Consider the following 20,729-nt stretch of genomic DNA (forward strand, 5'->3'; position numbering starts at 1 on the left):
AATAAAATACAGCCTATGTTCATGAAAAAATGTCAATCCCTGTCATATGGAAATGAAAAGAATGAGTACAGTCTATCATTGAAAGGTCAAAAATAGAAGAACCTCTATCACTATGTAGACTTTTCTTCTGGCATGCATAGACTTATCTTTACTTTCAGGAATGGTAATTTAGGTAGAGATTTCATCTTTTGCCCACATTTAGTACTACTTTCCATTGCATGGATGTCAGATATTATAAATGAAAATCATTTGATGCCAAGAAGCCAGTTATGGTAGGATTGAATTTAGTGAGGTGAACTTTAACCTCATAAAAACATAGCTATCTATCTTTAGACAACACAGAGACTGTAGTTTCAGGGATGAATTATGGAGCAGCCTCTGTTCTGTTAGTACCCTACAATTCTGTCCGTTTCTTCAAATGCTGGATGACCTGCTTATGAACAGGAAGGCAAACTTCACGATCTGGTTTTTTTTCTGTATATGTCTTTCCATTGCCTTTTTCACTTTTAATTAAATATATATATACATATATATATTTGTTTTCTCAGGTTTTCGCGGGTGTTTGTATGTAGGTCTTTGGTTATTCGGGTCTTCTCCCACGTAAAATTGGAAGTGTCTTGGTGACGTTTCGATATATATATATATATATATTTTATTCATAAACACTTTTTTTACAAATAAAAAGGATCAAAAAAAGAAGAGTGGTGTTAAACATTGACATACAAGATTATTATTATTATTATTATTATTATTATTATTATTATTATTATTATTATTATTATTATTATTATTATTATTATTATTATTATTAAAAGTATTGAAGGCAAAGCTGACCAGAAACTAACTTGGAACTGGTTAAGATCAGGAGTACTGAAAAAAGAAACTGAAAGCTTTATTTTGGCAGCTCAAGAACAAGCCCTAGCCACAAACTGTATGAAGGCAAAAATTCAACATGTTACCACCAACAGCAAATGCCGCCTCTGCAATGAGAAAGATGAGACAGTCGACCACCTGATCAGTGGGTGCAGCAAAATTTCACAAACTGACTACCTACAACGCCATGACCGTGTTGCTAAAATCATTCACTGGAAATTGTGCCAGAAGTTTGGATTTGAGTACAGCAAAAACCACTGGGAACATCAGGTTGAGAAAGTTTTAGAGAATGAGAAACTCAAGATCTTGTGGGACTTTAGGATTCAGACTGACAGGCACTTGGTCCACAACACACCTGACATAACAATAGTTGAAAAGAAAAAAGTATGGTTCATTGACATTGCAATACCTGGTGATGCACGAATTGAAGATAAGCAGCAAGAAAAAATCACAAAGTACCGGGACTTACAAATTGAAGTTGAGCGACTGTGGAAAAAGAAATCGTGTGTTGTCCCGATTGTAATTGGAGCCCTCGGAGCAATACCCAAAGGGCTACCCCGCTATTTAGAAATTCTTAATTTGCCGGACTTGAACATTTTGACTCTACAAAAAACCACCTTACTCAGAACAGCTTACATCCTCCGACGATACCTTAACAGTTCCTAGGTCCTTGGTTAGGACTCGAGCTGCTGAGCTATTAACCAGCCTCAAAGGCTGTGAATCTCACTAAAGATTAACCAATTAATAATAATAATAATAATAATAATAATAATAATAATAATAATAATAATAATAATAATAATAATAATTAAAACAGACTGTGGAAGAAGAAAAACGCAGCTTGAATGATTACATCCAGAAAAGTGAAGAACCAATGATTAAGGAAGTAAATAAAGGAGGCTTTTTAAAGACAACTAAAACAAAAGCAGAATATAAGAAAGAAGTAATTGAGCAGCGAGCTGAAAATTGGAAAAGCAAAGCTCTGCATGGCCAATACTTGAAAAGTATTGAAGGCAAAGCTGACCAGAAACTAACTTGGATATGGTTAAGATCAGGAGTACTGAAAAAAGAAACAGAAAGCTTTATTTTGGCAGCTCAAGAACAAGCCCTAGCCACAAACTGTATGAAGGCAAAAATTCAACATGTTACCACCAACAGCAAATGCCGCCTCTGCAATGAGAAAGATGAGACAGTCGACCACCTGATCAGTGGGTGCAGCAAAATTTCATAAACTGACTACCTACAACGTCATGACCGTGTTGCTAAAATCATTCATTGGAAATTGTGCCAGAAGTTTGGATTTGAGTACAGCAAAAACCATTGGGAACATCAGGTTGAGAAAGTTTTAGAGAATGAGAAACTCAAGATCTTGTGGGACTTTAGGATTCAGACTGACAGGCACTTGGTCCACAACACACCTGACATAACAATAGTTGAAAAGAAAAAAGTATGGTTCATTGACATTGCAATACCTGGTGATGCATGGATTGAAGATAAGCAGCAAGAAAAAAATGTTTTATGTTTTATGTTTGTTTTATGTTTTATTTGATTTGTATACCGCCCTACTCCCAAAGGACTCAGGGTGGTGAACAGCCAAGCAATAAGATACATAAATACAAAAATTTAAAAAACCAGTTAAAATCGAATTAAATCATTTTTTGGCCCAGACAAATTAAAACACCCCAATAATTTAAGAACAGATTTAAAATTTATATATTAAAAGAGGGAGGAGATTAGGCCAAGCCTGCTTGATGGAATAAAAGAGTTTTCACAGCGCGGCGGAAGGTGCGCAGATCCGGGATCCTCCGTATCTCTGGGGAGAGCTCATTCCAGACGGTAGGTGCCCCCACAGAGAAGGCTCTCCCCCTAGGGGTCGCCAGCCGACATTGTTTGGCTGACGGCACCCGGAGGAGTCCCTCTCTATGAGAGCGTACTGGCCGGCGGGAGGCTATTGGTGGTAGTAGGCGGTCCCGTAAATAACCAGGTCCTAAGCCATGGAGCGCTTTAAAGGTGGTAACCAAAACCTTGAAGCGCACCCAGAAGACCACCGGGAGCCAGTGCAGCTCGCGCAGGAGAGGTGTCACATGGGAGCGCCATGACGCTCCCATTACCACCTGCGCGGCCGCACTCTGCGCCAGTTGGAGCCTCCGGGTGCTCCTCAAGGGGAGCCCCATGTAGAGAGCATTACAATAGTCCAGGCGGGAGGTGACGAGGGCATGAGTGACTGTGCGTAACGAGTCCCGATCCAGAAAGGGACGCAACTGGCGAATCAGGCGAACCTGATAGAAAATCCTCCCGGTCACGGCCGTCAAGTGCTCTTCTAAAGACAGCCGTGAATCCAGGAGGACGCCCAGGTAGCGAGCCCTCTCCGTGGGGGCCAGTGATTCGCCCCCAATAGTCAGAGATGGCGTCAACTGACTATATCGGGACGTCGGAAACCACAGCCACTCGGTCTTGGATGGGTTGAGCCTGAGCCTGTTCCTCCCCATCCAGATCCGTACACAAAGTACCGGGACTTGCAAATTGAAGTTGAGCGACTGTGGAAAAAGAAATCATGTGTTGTCCTGATTATAATTGGAGCCCTTGGAGCAATACCCAAAGAGCTACCCCGCTATTTAGAAATTCTAAATTTGCCGGACTTGAACATTTTGACCCTACAAAAAACCACCTTACTTGGAACAGCTTACATCCTCCGACGATACCTTAACAGTTCCTAGGTCCTTGGTTAGGACTCAAGCTGCTGAGCTATTAACCAGCCTCAAAGGCTGTGAATCTCACTAAAGATTAAATAATAATAATAATAATAATAATAATAATAATAATAATAATAATATAGTAACAATAGTAATAATATAACCAAAAAGCTGTTAGCTAAGTTTCTTCTTACATTGAAATATTGCAATTATTTACCTTCTTATTTTCTTATTTTCAGTACTAACATTTATGATCTTACTTTTCTCTAATTCCTACGTCTTGTTTCTATCCATGCATAGAATTTATTCCAAATCATATAATGTTCTGTATCTTCTTGATCTTTAATTTTAAAGGTTAATCTAACCATTTCGGCACAGTAAAAAAAAAATTCGAATTACAGCCTCCTCTGGTGGGATATTCACATTTTCCCAATATTTAGCATATACGATAAATATTGCATATATGATAGCATATTGCTGCTGTCAGTATGTGTAAAACTAAATATGTGGTCCCTTTATCATAGCCCTCTGGTAATATACCTAGGAGACATGTTTCTGGTTTCAACTCAATATTCTGTTTGATTATCATTTCCAGCCAGTTTTGTATTTTCTCCCAATATTCTCTTGCTTTCCTACACATCCACCACATGTGATAGTAGGTACCTGGGGTCTGACTGCATTTCCAACACTTAGTGGACAGGTTACTGAACATTTTCACCAGTCTTGCAGGTGGCAGACTTTTAATTTTTTAATCTTGTTTTAATACTTCAAGATTTTTGTTTTTTTATATCTTGATTACTTCAGCTTAATGCATCTCATGGTTGCTCTGAAAACAAAAATGGCAAGCTTTGTATTTCAGATATTTGCCAAAGCAACCTCAGGGGACATTTTAGTGCATTTTGTTTTATTGCTGGATATTTCTGCATAGATAATTTAATGAAGTACAGGAAATTAAAAATTTTCAGGAATTCTCTCAACGTGCATATATGCACATTGCAACGTAAAAGTATATGCATGTGCATTCTTTAGCAGTATCTGCTGCACACTAAGAAAGGTTTATCCTTCTTGAAGAAGAAAGACAGTTTTAAAAATAAAAAGAACTCATCTACACAACTGCTTTGCTCCATCCTGGAACTAGGAAGAAATAGTTTAGGATAAATCCCACGATCACAGAGAATGCCATGCTCTCTGTAGAGCCATCCTGAGCAATGCTACATTGGCAGTAATTGGCAAATTTTGCCTGCTGGAATTCAAAGATGACCAACCTGGGATAAGCCACCATCAGTTCCTATACAGAATATGTGCCAAGATATGCTTATAAGAGCCAAGTGTTTTATCAGAGCAATTATTTTTCCCTTTCAAGGAACTGTCAATTTACTGATGGTCGTGATAGAGCAAAGCTTTTAAGAGAATATTCTGCAGAGTAAGAAAGGAGGAACCAGACCTTCCCCGAAAGCAAGGCTATGGGAAGAAAATTTGCCACTGCATTGGCTACCGAACAGTCTCTCTCCCTCCCTCCCTCCCTCCCTTTCACACACACGTTTTGGTGTCTTACTTGTATCTGGATTCTTCCTCTATCTCAGTGTTTTACAACATCAGCAACTTTTAAGACATGTGGCCTTTGATTCACAGAATTCCAGCTCCACTCAGCAATCCTTGGAAGGAAGGGAGGGAGAAAGAGGGCAAGAGAGAGAGAGAGAGAGGAATGCCTGGAGCCTAGGAGTCAGAAGGCAGGTTGAAGCAAAAGTTTAAAATAGACCATGCACAAGATTTAGCAATCCAAAGGAAAATACCAGTTTTGTGCAATTTCTAATAAAGACTCAGAAATAAATTGACTTAGCTTCCCAAACAGAGAATGTTGTGACAACAAACTTGTCCACAGCCTATCCCAAAGTGAGCCAAAGCACTTCTGTAAGTGCCTTGAGTGAAATAGGACTGACTCTGAAATTGTGCCTGTAGCTTAAAACTGGATTATTATTTTACTGTACATCAATAGAATGCTTTTTAAAGTATGGTGAAATCATGATTTAATGGACCAAATGGGAGAGTAGGTACAAAACATTGTTCCCGATTGTCTACAAATGATACAAACTATATTATTTACATAATAACATCATTAAAGGTATTGCCCAAAGTGGCATAAATCCAGTGGAAATTTTGGGCATTGCATCCCATATGCATTACTTTCTGGTTCACTAAACTGAATGTAATTGTTATATCAGGGTCTCTCTCCCTCCCTCTCTTTCTCTCTCTCTCTCTCTCTCTCTCTCTCTCTCTCTCTCTCTCTCTCCCTCCCTCCATTTGCATATATAAGATTCCCACTCAGACAGGCACTTGTCAAAACTGTATTTTATTGCTGAAGTGCAGTCAAATGCCTTGAAGGTTATGCAATAGAATGAAATTTCCAGTTTGGATTTCAACAGCACTGAACTGAATGGTACCATGCTATCAAATCCAGTTTTTTCCATATATGTCGGACTGCAGTACCCATTGTACTTGACCAACACAACTAAGTGGATGGAAAAAAGAGCTTTGTAGGCATATCTGAAAATACCAAATGTTGGAAGGCTGATATGCCAGAAGGTTATATTATAGTGTTCCTTGTGAACATACCAAAACATGACATTGTTTGATATGCAAACATGAGCATTCTTTAAAGAAATTATACTGAACTATGGAACAGACTGAAATTTCAATGAATGGCTGCAGAAGCCAACATCTTTTCTTTAGCCAGCAGTATGTGTAGGCACTCTCCAAGAAAATGTCATTTCTTCTCAGCAGTGCTTTGTGACTCATTGCTAGATAAATTTAATCTCTTCTCTCTGCCATACAGTTCCTGATGAGATGCTGCCAATTGTCATAGTGTAATTGCTGTTATTCATGTTTGCTGTTGTTCCCTCAACAAAAGTGCAGCTTCTGAACGGTTACTGATCCTTTAATATGCAAATACCACCTGCTGTTAACTGAGTGATGAGTTTGTCTCTTGCTCTTGGTTGGAATCTTATTCATTACAGCTGTGCATCATTATAATCTTTGTGGTTCAGGGTTATCACTAGGAACTTTCTGTGTCTCAGTTTCCACTTTCCTGGAGTGTGTTTCAGCGCTTCCAGCCATTCTGACTGAGAATTGGATTTTGTATTAAGCCAATCTTTCACCTGAGGGAAATTCTGGTACAATGTTTATGACTTGCCTATGAACCAAAAAGAGTTAATCCATTATATATGTAGATTTCCAAAATGGCTGTCAAGAGTTTTTAAGAAAAATAAAAGGCTTTAAGGGACTTCAAGTTGATGAAATATGGCTGTTATTTAAAATATACCATTTATATTCTCTTACAATATTCTTGATACATGTGATTGATCTCCATACCTCCATGTGCATATATCAGATGCATTCATCAACACTGCAGAAAAATGAATGTTCTGCCACCACAGTTGCATACACATAAACCAACATGCACTATGAATACAGTGACATGCATTCCTTATTATAAGGACAGCCCTTTATTTCAAAAATCTGTCCTTTAAATGCATTTATTTTTCAAAAACTCACTTTTGTCCTTTGTTTTGGTCATTTAATGTTTACCATATAAAGTAAACGGTACCGCTTAATGCATAGTCTTTCACATTCATGTGAAAAATATGGAAACTGAATTTTCATTTATTGTTTATACAAATAGCTCAAGGTAGCAAACATACACCTTCCTCCTCCTCCTCTTTTCCCCACAACGACACAACAACAACCATGTGAGATGAGTTGGGTTGAAAGAGAATGACTGGGCCAAAGTCACCCAGCTGGCTTTCATGGCTACAATCGGATTTGAACTCCTGGTCTTCTGCTTTCTAGCCTGGAGCCTTAACCACTAGACCAAACTAGCTCTCCTTTTAAAATAAATTCACATACACTGTTTGATTTTAGATATTTTTGTTAAAATATGTGCTTTTGTAAAGTTTTTCTTGGTTTTGCTTGACAAGCAAACTGTCACTCTGATTTGATGTCATGTCTTTGTGCAAGGACATCACAAGGAAAACTTGGAAACTGTTACAGCCATAAAAGGCAACAAGTACCAAAATGATGGGAGGCAAGAAGCAGAGATGCCATACAGATGCACAAAAGCAAGGTGGGAAAAAATTAAAGAACTAAAAAATATGCAAGCTAGCAAAGCAGATATTCCTGGTTGTGTTCGCCAATGAATTGAAAGTTATTATTAGTTCAAGATGCCTGAAGACCTCTATTATTGCTGGAAATTCTGTGAAGAATTGGAACCCGACAACCATTTGTTGTCGTGAAATCAAGTACTGGACTTCAGCTAGCTGGACCATATGGTATTCCTTGTGAAAAACATAAAAACCAATAAATAAAACACCAATAAATCAAAAGGCACAAATTTCAACCTTCAGTGGAGATTATTTTCATGATCCTTCTGAATTTCAGAGAATTATTGTTGGAGACAGCAAAACACAATATCGTAAGGGATAATTCAGGGACATACCAGATCAACTGCCAGTATGAATTGGTGAAACTGAAACTTAGAAAGGCTGTGCAATGTATCAAGCTGGTGACAATATATTTGCTGCTGTAAAGTTATTTTTACCTTTAAAAACTTAAAGAACTGACTAATAAAAAGAGAAGTGGCTTATTAAGAGATACAGATGAAAAACCAAAACAGCAAGACAATCGAATTACCCACTGGAACAAAAAAGCTTGAAAGTGAAAGAGCAAAATAAAAAAAAAAAGTAGTAAAAAGACATTTCATGGAGCTGGTCTAGCTGTCCTCATAGATAAGAATAATGTTGGATAATACAGAGAACTTCCTTAAACAAATGCAAGTCTCAAAAAGAATTTTTAAAACCAAAGGAGAATGGGATGACAGGGTTAGATAGTGTCATTGATGCAGTGAATATGAGTTTGGGCAAACTCCCAAAGACATTGGAGGATAGGAGGGTCTGTTGTGCTGTGGTCCATAGGGTTGTGAAGAGTTGGACCCAACTTAGTAACTGTACAACAACAATAACAACAAAAACATTGTAGATGCTCTCAACAATGATCAGAGATTAAAAGTCTTTGCTCCTATTCAGGAAATGTTATTCAGTTTGCCAATGAGGAATGTGATTGTGATATGAACTGGCCAAGTCATATTATTATGACAAGATTATCACTCTATTGTCTCTTGCTGATAGCCTGCTGAAAAGAAACCTGTTTGTAGAAATACAGTAATTGAAGCTCATTTAGCTAATAGTAGAAAAGAGAAGATAGATCTACTTGCAATATGATAATCACTAAAGTACTATTATTTGTAAATTGTAAATATGTTTTTGTACTGAAGTGTATTTACTGTGTGATAACTAAACAATTTTCCCCATCAAGAGTTATCTTGGCTGCACAATCCAAACTATATCAGTCATTAATAACTTTTTACTTCTAGTATAACTTTCAGTGTAGCTTCATAAAATAATGATTTTTAAACCTGTTTTCTATATCTTTCTAATACAGTGTCTCAGGATTATGAAGACTGTTTCAAAATATAGTCTTTGTATTGTCATTGATAATTGAGAAATTTATACAGACATGTTCTAAGAGCTGGGAGAGAAAATATCCATGAAGAACAATAAAGGGATAGTGGGAAACTTCCTTTAAAATTGTGCAGTGTTGCTTGCAGTTTTTTAATACGACTGTATTTGACATGTGTATTGCTTCCATACCCTTTTTCTTTTTGCTGTATGCCTCCCAGAGTCATTTTTTTGAGGAGAAATAATAAATAAAAGTTTCCTGTGTAAAGCAAAGTTATAGCAATAGCAATAGTGCTTAGACTTATATACATCTTCATAGTGCTTTACAGCACTCTCTAAAAAATTTACAGAGTCAGCATATTGCTTCCAACAATCTGGGTCCTCATTTTACTGAGTCAACCTTGTGCCGGTCAGAATCAAACTCCTGGCAATGGGCAGAGTTAGCCTACAATACTGCATTCTAACCACTATGCCACCACGGCTACTTATACATATAAGCAATTAAAATATTTAATTGTTATAAATCCATTTCAGATTTGCCCTTTTCAGGTATGTCCTTTATTTTTTGCAAGAAAATATAGTCAGCGTAACTGTGTACCAGGTACTTACAAGGGTTACATTAAAAATCTCTCTGTTCCTTTCTCACATTTTTCCTCTATTATTGCATTTGTATTCCATCTTCTCCTAATAAAGTAACCTCTTCTATGCTCCTACCACCTAGATGATCCCAGATAAAATCCTCATGTGTAAATTTGCATATTGCCTTCAGCAAAAAAAAATAGGGATAAGAATTAATGTGTTAAGCATTTGCAAAATAGGCAGCTAGATTCTGCCTTAAATTCTTCATTCAAAGGACCAAAGGTATTCAAACCTGCACAACAAGGTTTGTTCTAACCATTTGAAGAGGCATGACAGTTAAAAAAAACATTGTGCTGTGGTTTATGGTTAGCTTCATAAATACCATAAGTAAAAATCAATAAACCACTTTATTCCTCAGTTCAATGTGTACATAAAATCAGAAAGTGCAATTCCAAGGCCACTTAATATGCTTTTGAATATCTTCTCTAAGCTGTAAATAAGATTGCTATTTCTTCCTACTGTATCAAAATGCACACTGAACACCATCAACAAGATAGGGATACAGAAAGCAGCCTCAAATGCATCACTAAATATATCACTAAGTGCATGCACTATGATGGACAAGTATTTCTTGTCAATCTCATGATACAAAGTCCTGTTGGAATGCTCCATATTTCTGAACAGTCATATACAGAGGGATTTCTTTTGCCAGGGATTTGGAAGGAGGTTTCTTTAAATAAAGACTAACTTTCATTTTTTGTTTAGTGAGCATTCAAAGAAAATAATATTTTGATGCTTTTTGCTGAATTTTTCTGTTGTGAAATTTTATACATATGGACATACATGCACACACACTTATCAAGTTGTTGCAGACTACACACTTTGTCTACATACATCCCCTGCTTGAATTGGAGACATTGGTAGCCATTTGGGTTTCAGAAAAATCAAGATGGCGGTCACAGTCACACAAAACCCTGGATCTTTTCTATTTGCATCACATGCACAAAAAAGTAAAAAATCACAGGGCTCAAGGCCCCTGATGGAATGTCCAAACGAAACATACTTTGCAGGACAAATTTACTCTGCAGGCCCAAAGTAACAGAATGCTATAGGGGTTTATCACACTGTTGTAAATTAGTACTTGGAAATGGCAACAGGTACTTACCTCATCATGTCCATTTCTGAAGAGCATTTTTAATGTCTTGGGTACTGGAAAGGTTAAAACAGGCCTTACTACACATTCCAACAGCATAGCCATATCAAAAGGAAAAGCTTTGTAGGCATCATCTGCAACATACATCATATTAAGCCATATTTTTTCTTATTTATGATTAGTATATATCATGAGTGTCAAACTCGTGGCATCACATTGCCATCATGTGACACTTCATGATGTATTTCCCATTCATGGAGCTGGGGTGGGCGTGGCCTGCGCATCAGGCCCGTGGGCAGCCAGTTTGACATCCCTGGTATATGTGAATCAGGTCACAATGAATTCCCAGCTCCTTTAAATGAGACTCATATCTTCAGATCTGACCAAGTTGCATCCAGGAAGCTATTAAGCCATTTTCACAGCTGTTGCCAAGGTAGGTCACTTGATAAGGATTCAGTGTTGTTTTAAATCACTCTCACTTAACAAGTAATTAGCACTCCTGGCACATTTGTTCATTAACTAAAATCTCATCAATACATTGCTGAGAAAAGCAATGAGGTGGGTTTGAGTGTAAGATGCAGACAGAAGATAGCATTCTGTTTGCCTATTAGGACATGACTGATAAAGAATTACACAGTAATTCAAGAGAAATTAGTCATGGCCATCTATTTATCGTAGTCCTCCTAGGTTTTTAATGTGCTAAATCCAAAACATCACAGGAAGGAGTTCTTTTTAAAATGAGACGAATGCTTGTAGAATCATCTGCTGTCCACTATATAATCATGGACACCAGTGGGACTGTTTATGACATTCTACTTTAATTGTTCTTTATTTTGTCAATTTTTCTTCTGAGATTCTCTTTCCTCTAAAGAATCCTTACCAGCAGCTTTGCTAGCATAAGCTAAATGTTAGCCATAAAATTCTAAGGATGCAAAGACTGCCAAGAGGGGCTTTATCTGATTCAAGTGACCTTTAAAATTTATTTTGCAGCTGTCAAAAAACATGTTAGGCGACGTATGAGATTCTCAGTGATTAGGAAAGGAAACTATAGAAAAATCTACTTGTTACATGTATCTACAGAACATGAAATGCATGCTCTCCTTCCCTCGTTTTGTTTAATAAAAGGAAGAAAAAAGAAAAGAATTTTAATAAGGAACTCCAGAGACAGTATCAAGAGCTATAAAAGATTCATATGAAGCCTATTGTTAAACATGAGAGTTCATTTAGAACCCTTAATAAGCCTCAGATAGAGGTGCTAGAATCTGAATTTAGCCAAGTGAGATTCAACATTTTGGGTAATTCACATACACACAAGATAGCAGCTCTTTTGCATGCTTATGGAGAAGCTTAAATTTAATGGATCTCCTTGCTGCTGCTTTGTGGTTTTGTTGACATCACACTAGCATTTTATCCTTAAAGGGTATAGGTTTTAAAGGGTTTGAAGGGTGTCAGGAATGAGAACAGCTTGGATGCTATTGAGAAGGTGCAAGTACTGGAATATCTAATTGGCTCAATTGGTCTTTCATTCATTAAATTAAAAATGTAGCATCCATAGGTGTATAGATAGATGCAAATATCTGACTGATTTCCCAATCTCTACAGATTCAAAATTCCCTGAATGTTCCCTGATGTTTCCCTTGCAGGCATCATTAAGTTGATCCAATGTTTTGCAAGGGAACATGGGTAAGTCCTTAAGCATCCCAAACTAAGATTGATCAGGTAGCTAAAATACTCCAGGGCATGCGTACTTTTTAATGAGAGTTGTTCCTTCTACCGCAAAAAGAAATTATGTTTCAGATTCATACCATTTGCAATGCACAACCAGCTATCTATACCACAGTTAAGTAGCAGGGAACCCTCTTTCATTTCATTTCATTTCATTTTATTAGATTTCTATACCGCCCTACTCCCGAAGGACTCAGGGCGGTGCACAGCCAAACAATAAAAACACATACAATACAAAATTTAAAAATAGAATAAAATCAAATTAAATAATTTTGGCCCCGACAAATTTAAAACCCCAAACTTTTAAAACCAATTTAAAATTGAATATATAAATACTAAAAGATATTTAAAATTTTAAAAATCTTTTATAAAAGAGGGGGAAATTTAGGCCAGGCCGGCCTGGTGAAATAGTAAGGTCTTTAAGGCGCGGCGGAAGGTGCGCAGATCCGGGATCCTCCGTATCTCTGGGGGGAGCTCGTTCCAGATAGTAGGTGCCCCCACAGAGAAGGCTCTCCCCCTGGGGGCCGCCAGTCGGCATTGTTTGGCTGACGGCACCCGGAGGAGCCCCTCTCTATGGGAGCGTACCGGCCGGTGGGAGGCTATTAGTGGTAGTAGGCGGTCCCGCAAGTACCCGGGTCCTAAGCCATGGAGCGCTTTAAAGGTGGTAACCAAAACCTTGAAGCGCACCCGGAAGACCACTGGGAGCCAGTGCAGCTCGCGCAGGAGAGGTGTTACATGGGAACGCCATGTCGCTCCCATAACCACCCGCGCGGCCGCACTCTGCGCCAGCTGGAGCCTCCGGGTGCTCCTCAAGGGGAGCCCCATGTAGAGAGCGTTGCAATAGTCCAGGCGGGAGGTGACAAGGGCATGAGTGACCGTGCGTAACGAGTCCCGATCCAGAAAGGGACGCAACTGGCGAATCAGGCGAACCTGATGAAAAATCCTCCCGGTCACGGCCGTCAAGTGCTCTTCTAAAGACAGCCGTGAATCCAGGAGGACGCCCAAGTTGCGAGCCCTCTCCGTGGGGGCCAATGATTCGCCCCCAATAGTCAGTGATGGCATCAACTGACTATATCGGGATGTCGGAAACCACAGCCACTCAGTCTTGCATGGGTTGAGCCTGAGCCTGTTCCTCCCCATCCAGATCCGTACGGCCTCCAGGCACCGGGACATCACTTCAAGGGCATCGTTGGGGTGATCCGGGGTGGAGATGTACAGCTGGGTGTCGTCAGCGTACTGATGGTACTCCACCCCAAAACCACGGATGATCTCGCCCAGCGGCTTCACATAAATGTTGAAAAGGAGAGGCGAGAGGACCGACCCTTGCGGCACCCCACATATGAGGGGCCTCGGGGTCGACCTCTGTCTCCCTGTCAACACAGACTGCGACCGGTCAGAGAGAAAGGAGGAGAACCACGACAACACAGTGCCTCCCACCCCCAACTCTTCCAACCGGTGCAGCATGATACCATGGTCGATGGTATCAAAAGCCGCTGAGAGATCTAACAGGACCAGGACAGAGGAGCACCCCCTGTCCCGAGCCCTCCAGAGATCATCAACCAACGCGACCAATGCCGTTTCCGTGCTGTACCCGGGCCTGAAGCCCGACTGGAACGGATCCAGATACATCGTTTCATCCAGGTGCTGGGGGAGCTGTTGCACGACCACACTCTCAACAACCTTCGCAACAAAGCGAAGGTTGGAGACCGGACAATAATTTACCAACATTGCCGGGTCCAGGGAAGGCTTCTTGAGGAGAGGCCTCACCACCGCCTCTTTTAAGGCGGCGGGAAAGTCACCCTCACTCAGCGAAGCATTTATAATCCCCTGGAGCCAGCCTCGTGTCATTTTCCGGGAAGCCAGTACTAACCAGGAAGGACACGGGTCCAATAAACAAGTGGTCGCGTTCAGTCTACCCAGAATCCTGTCCACGTCCTCAGGGGTCACAGGATCAAACTCATCCCAGATAACATTCTCAAGACCTGCCCCTGTCTCTCCCCCTGAGACTACCCAGTCGGAGTCCAAATCTTCCCGAATCTGAGTGATTTTGTCATACAGATACTGATCCATGCATCATTGCTGAATAAATATTGATTCTTACATCCCGGGGACTTTTTTAGATTTTTTTTTATCCTGCCTTTATTACTTTTATAAGCAACTAAATGTGATGAACATACCTAATATACTCCTCTCTCCTCCTATTATCCCCACGATAATACAGTGCAGTGCACTGTACTGTGCAGTGGCTTGTGCTGAGAAAGAGCAACTGGCACCACCCAGCCAGTTTTCATGCCTAAGGCAGAACTAGAATTCACAGTGACCTGGTTTCTAAGTCGGCATCTTAATCACTAGACCAAATTGATTCTGGTTCTTCCCAAATCATTTAATTAGGTGCCATGGTCAAATTTGATTCCGGGTGACTATATGGATAAATACTACTCATCTTGGTGGAGCAGCGGACTAAAGTGCTGTTAAGTAGCACTTAGCTGCCAGCTGCCTGCAATTACTGTGAGTTCAAATCTCACCAGGCTCAAGGTTGACTCAGTCTTCCATCCTTCCGAGGTAGGTAAAATAAGGACCCGGATTGTGGGGGCAATAAACTGACTTTGTATATAAAAGAACACCTCTTAGGGGGGGCTGAAAGCCCTACTAAGCAGGTATATACAAAAGTATGAAGGCTATTTTTTAATGCATTGTAAGCCGCCCTGACAGAGAATGCCGGAGAAGGGCGGCATATAAATCGAACCAATAAAGAAATAAAGAAATCTTCAGCTGTCTTTGGTAATATCTTGGTTCTTCCAAGGATTTGTGCTTAATTTCTTTAATCCCATTCATCAAATCACTCCATTATTTTCTCCTATTCCCTCCAATTTATCAGTCCATGAAGTTCTTAGTAATGGGTTCCAAATCCATTACTTGAAGGCATCTTTTTTGTTTTTTTCTTAGTATTTAGTTTTAATAGCCATACATACATTTTCCTGTGGAAATACCATTTAAGTGTTGTGATCTGTCATTTAATTGCCCTTATGTTTCATGATTTTGTCTAGGTTTTCACTACCTTCTTCACAAGGATTAATCTCCTTTTTAGCAGAACATGGACCATTTTTATTCTTGAAACCCCCCCCCCCAACAAAACCGTCTATTGTTTTCACTTTTTTTGCTTAAAGTTTCCTAAATATGCAGGCCAACATTTATGTTGTCTTCTTAATAATATTTGAAATATGGTTTATAGAAGCTGTAAATAAATTGACATTTAATATTAAATTTATTAAGGTAAACTTTTTTTACTTTCAAAATAACTCTTTAATTCAAAATGATTAAGTAAATCATTTCTACTTTTGGCTAACAATGATGTCATTTACATAACTCAAAATTGTTTTCTCATCTCCTATTTATATTCCAGGTGTCATCTCTCTGAATCTTACCAGTCTTATAATAAATCACTTTATAAGATTCCTGAGAAAAATAATCAGATGTTCTGACATTGCCATTAACTTTAATGTGTCCCATTTTCTGGCCTGATTTACACAAAGTCTTGCTGTAATCTTGCTGAAAGGTAAACTTTCTTCTCATATTATCTTGTTCTATTAACATCTTGTGTTAGTTATTTGATCTCATACCCCTTTACCTTTTCCAAAGCCTGTCTATCTGGCATTTTTTCCATATATGGTTCTGTTCTTATTTAAAAGTGTTTAAGCAAAGCACTGAGTATGTGAGGAATTAATGCATAAATTCAATATAAGTATACACACTCATCTTTCCTAATTTCTATGCTACATATTCTTGTTCAATATTTGTTGACCCAAACCTGTTACTGATATAATTACTTCTGCAATTTTACACAATTCAGTGAGAATTTTATCTGTACCAGAAGCTTATAAATTTGACAGTAGGTCTATAGCCTATAATATCTATTTTTAAAGAAAATTGACTCCTGAATGTATCCTTTCTCTACAAAGTTTTCATTCATTCTACAATTTCATTTGTACAAGATTTTAGAAAGTCTTTCCATCTTCCTTTGAACCTAGTGCTAAATCCTTTAGCTCCTTTATAGTTTTTACATGGGTTTGAATTGTATTTCTGAGTTGGGATATTTAATGTTTCTTCTTCATGCCTCTTATTCATGAACGTAACTACTAACTAACGTAACTACTAACCAACCAAGATAACTATTATATCTTCTGTTTGTGTGTTTTTCTAGCATATTCTCCCATCTATTTTAACATTTGAACCCATCTCCCAACCACAATTTGCCTTCCAAGTCACTGTGATGAGAGGAAACAATGGTGATCCATTCTGATTTGAGGACAGACAAATCAAACACTTTTCCACCCTCCACCACCGCCTCTCTTTTCTACCTTGATTTTTTAAACACACACAATTTAGAATACTAGCACTAACTTACAGTATGAATAAACATGGATGGTATTGCCCAGTAAATTTCTTACCAACTTTTCCCATAATAAAGCCTTGGCGGTTCTTCAATTATGTCAACTCTTTCTTTCTAATCTCCTGCTCTGATGATGATGATTACTTTTTTTTTTTTAATTTAATTTATATGCTGCCCTTCTCCGGAGACTCAGGGCGGTTTACAATGCGTTAAGCAATAGCCTTCATTCTTTTGTATATTTTTATACAAAGTCAGCTTATTGCCCCCACAGTCTGGGTCCTCATTTTACCTACCTTAGAAAGGATGGAAGGCTGAGTCAACCTTGAGCCTGGTGAGATTTGAACTTGCAGTAATTGCAGGCAGCTGATGTTAATAACTGTTAATAACTGTGCTTTAGTCTGCCGCGCCACCAGGCTCTTAATCAACAGTCTAAAATCGTGTACCATCTCAGTATCCAAAACTAACAAATAAAGAATTTTATCATCTGCTGAGTTGTAAACTCTGCAAAGGTAGCGCAACACAGGGAGCCGAATGACTACTGCCATGACAGTAACTGGGGATTAAGCTGACAGCTTGTTAAAGAACAGTTGAAGAAATGTGGTGGGTTTTTTTCCATAAATTGTCAAAAAAACTAGCTCTATGGGACTGATTAGTCTGAGTGATGAATTTGCATCTCATTTGCACCAAGAGAGGAGACACACTGTTGTCTTCGTTTAGATCATTGTTTTTCAAACTTGGCAATGTATGGACTTCAACTCCCAGAATTTCCCAGCCAGCCTGAAGACCTGATTTTGCCAATGGATCTGGGGACCTCAGAATGGCTTATTTGATGATTGTCACAAGTGGAATGAGGGAGAAGTTATTGATATAGTCACTGAGACTATAGAAGTCGTATATATTTTCTGAAATAGATAAATATATACATTACTAGAGCTGTTTGGTATGTTTTAAAAAGAAAAGCAATGTTATCTCTGGTTTGCTACTCATAACATGTGAATTTTTTAGTAAATAATAAGAGTGGAATGGAACCTGAAATATGAACCATTCAAGCTATCAGAAATTGACAGTTCAGTTGCTTGTATTGTCTGCTAATAGTTCAGTCTTTCTTTACAAGCCTTAAGATGGAACAACTTTAGCAATTTCATTGTGTGAATGTTTGTTTTGTGCTAAACAAACAATGTTATCTTTTTGTTTCTTTAAAAAGAAAGATGTTTTATGTCTGAAAGAATGATTTAAAGATGAAGTGCTTATGTCTTTAAGACCCCAACAAGCTATAAACTTTTAAACCTCCAAGAATATACATCAAAAACTCTGTCAGGCAATTACCGACCTTAAGCTAAAACAGAGAGATATAAAAGGATTTTGAAGTATAAAGCAATCATTCACAGCTGATTAAGGAAAAGCCCAAGGCACGTTAGCTTCATGGCTGAGTAAAACAGCTGCAATCATATATTCTAATAACTACAGTACAGATGGGTTGAGGGCTGGATATATACATCTTGTAAACTCATGCATCAACACAGATTTCCTTGCCTCCCACCTCCATTATGTTGGAGAACGGGTTTCTTTAAATATATGTTTGAGAGGCTGCTGCTAAATACCATGGCACTGGGGAAGAGGGGGAAGCCACAAGAAGAAGGTGATTAGTCCCTAGGAGCAGATTAGATGTTGAATGGCAGACTTCCAGAAGTGCACAGGAAGCAGTGGTTTGAGGGACATCTGTTGTTGTCTATATAGGACAGTGATGGCTAACCTATTTGCTATCGCATGCCAGGAGCAGGGGGGTTGCGTGTGTGTGCCCATAGCCATAATTCTTTGCACCCTGCCCCCGCATATGCGCATATGACCCCCCTCCCCCCCGCTCCTAGCATGTGAGGGCTCGGTAGGCCCATTTTTTGCTCCCCCCAACCTCCAGAGCCTTTCTAGGAGTCTGGGCAGGGAAACTGACTTCCCCACCCTCCTGGAGGCCCTCCCGGAGGCCCTCCAGAGGCCGCAAATGGGCCATTTCTGGCCTCCGGAGGACCTCCAGGGAGGTGGGAAAAGCAGTTTTTGCCCTCCCCAGACTCCTAGAAAGCCTCTGGAGGCTAGGGAAAAATGAGCCTTCCCCACCACCTCCCGAGGTCCTCCAGAGGCAGGTAACAGCCTGTTTCCCTACTTCTGAAGGGCCCAGAAGGCCCAAAAATCAGCTGGCCGGCGCACATATGTGCACCGGAGCTGAGCTCACATGCTCATCTATATGGCTACATGTGCCACCTGTGGCACACGTGCCATAGGTTCACCATCATGGATATAGGAGATCACAAGTAAGCCACAATTCAGCTTTTGGTTGAGTTTTCCTGAGATATTTATGTCCTGCAAAGCTCAGTCCAACATTCAAGCTAGCAGAAGTTGGGCCAATGGACCATAGTTCAAAAGTAGGCCGGGCACATTCTTTCCTCTTAATTCTCCCTTTTAAAAAAAACACCAAAGTGTTGTTTCAAATTTTATTTCACAGTTATCAATTTCTAAATTTTATTTAGGGGAGGCAGCAGACAAGGGCAAAATCCTCTCTGTCAACCTCCGCCCCCCCCAAAGCAGTTACAACTTTGATCCATAAACTCTGAAACTCATTTTCAGTACTGTACTCCCTCTGCTGATAAAGAAAAGACTTCGTGCTTTTCTTGCCCTTTTTTAAAAAATATAAAGCAAGCAAAAAAGGTGAAGGACTAGACCTGTCATTTATTTTCCTTTCTTTGGAGTGAGGCTTAAGAGGCAACCTGGTTTCCTTAAGCCTTACAGCATCTTAAAGTAGCTGTTTCATTTGTTAGAATAACCCCCTCCCCAAATGTGGGGGGGGCAATTTCTTTCTATTCCTAAGAGGATCAGCAGACACTTTTGTCCAGCATATAGGACCCAATTTGCTTCTAAATACCCTTTTACAACCCATAGAAAGAAAAAAAATTTCCATCCAGTCAGATGATTCAAAGATTACAGACAGAAGAGGAAGATGAAGTTTTATTATACATAAAACCTACATCTCTTTTTATTTGGCAAAATGTTAGTTTATATGCCATGGGGACCTGGTGCTGGATTCAGAAGTCTGGATCCATGGGTGAGTTTTACACCCCATACATTTGTATAAGATTTTCAAAAGAGCTGTGGTGGTGCAGTTATTAGAATGCAATATTGTAGGCTAACTCTGCCTACAGTCTGGAGTTCAATCCTTGTGGGCTCAAGGTTGACTCAGCCTTCCATCCTTTCGAGGTAGGTAAAATGAGGACCCGGATTGTGGGGGCAATAAGCTGACTTTGTATAAAAAAGAACACCACTTATGGGGGCCAAAAGCCCTACTAAGCAGGTATATACAAAAGTATGAAGGTTATTGCTTAACGCATTGTAAGCCACCCTGAGTCTCCAGAGAAGGCATATAAATCGAACCAATAAATAAATAAATAAATAAATAAATAAATAAATAAATAAATAAATAGATAGATAGTTCAGATCCACAAAGTTCTACATTCATCTTCTGAGAAAGAAACAGATAGGGTAATTATTTGAAAGAATAAATTTGGTATAGTGGTTAAGGCAGAGGTGTCAAACTCATGGCCTGTGGACCGGATGCGTCACACACTGGCCATGCCCACACCCGGTTTAGCGAAGTGGGAAAAAGTCACGATACTTCATGTGATGCCGTCGTGATGATACAAGTTTGACATCCCTGGGTTAAGGCATCAGGCTAGAAACTGGAAGACTGTAAACTGTGGTCTGGCCTTACACATGAAACCAGTTGGGTGACCTTAGGCCAGTCATTTTCTGTCAGTCCTAGG

The 20,729-nt window shown here is 39.3% G+C and overlaps 1 protein-coding gene and 1 pseudogene across 4 annotated transcripts in view; both read left to right on the forward strand.

Annotated features, from left to right (window-relative positions):
- Positions 1-20,729, forward strand: part of RALY (RALY heterogeneous nuclear ribonucleoprotein) — a 259,210-nt gene that overhangs the window by 156,069 nt on the left and 82,412 nt on the right. For 2 of the 4 annotated variants that reach the window (XM_070939948.1, XM_070939951.1), the window contains exon 3: positions 15,937-16,089. The exons of the other annotated variants lie outside the window; for them this stretch is intronic. The gene's annotated coding sequence lies outside the window, so the exon portion shown is untranslated. The remainder of the gene's footprint in view (positions 1-15,936; positions 16,090-20,729) is intronic. 4 annotated transcript variants of the gene reach the window in all.
- On the forward strand, positions 7,784-8,839 carry LOC139315091 (histone PARylation factor 1 pseudogene; annotated as a pseudogene).

The sequence above is a fragment of the Pituophis catenifer genome, unplaced genomic scaffold (assembly GCF_029215685.1).
Source record: "Pituophis catenifer annectens isolate HBS135680 unplaced genomic scaffold, rPitCat1.0.hap2 SCAF_3, whole genome shotgun sequence".
Lineage (NCBI taxonomy): Eukaryota > Metazoa > Chordata > Lepidosauria > Squamata > Colubridae > Pituophis > Pituophis catenifer.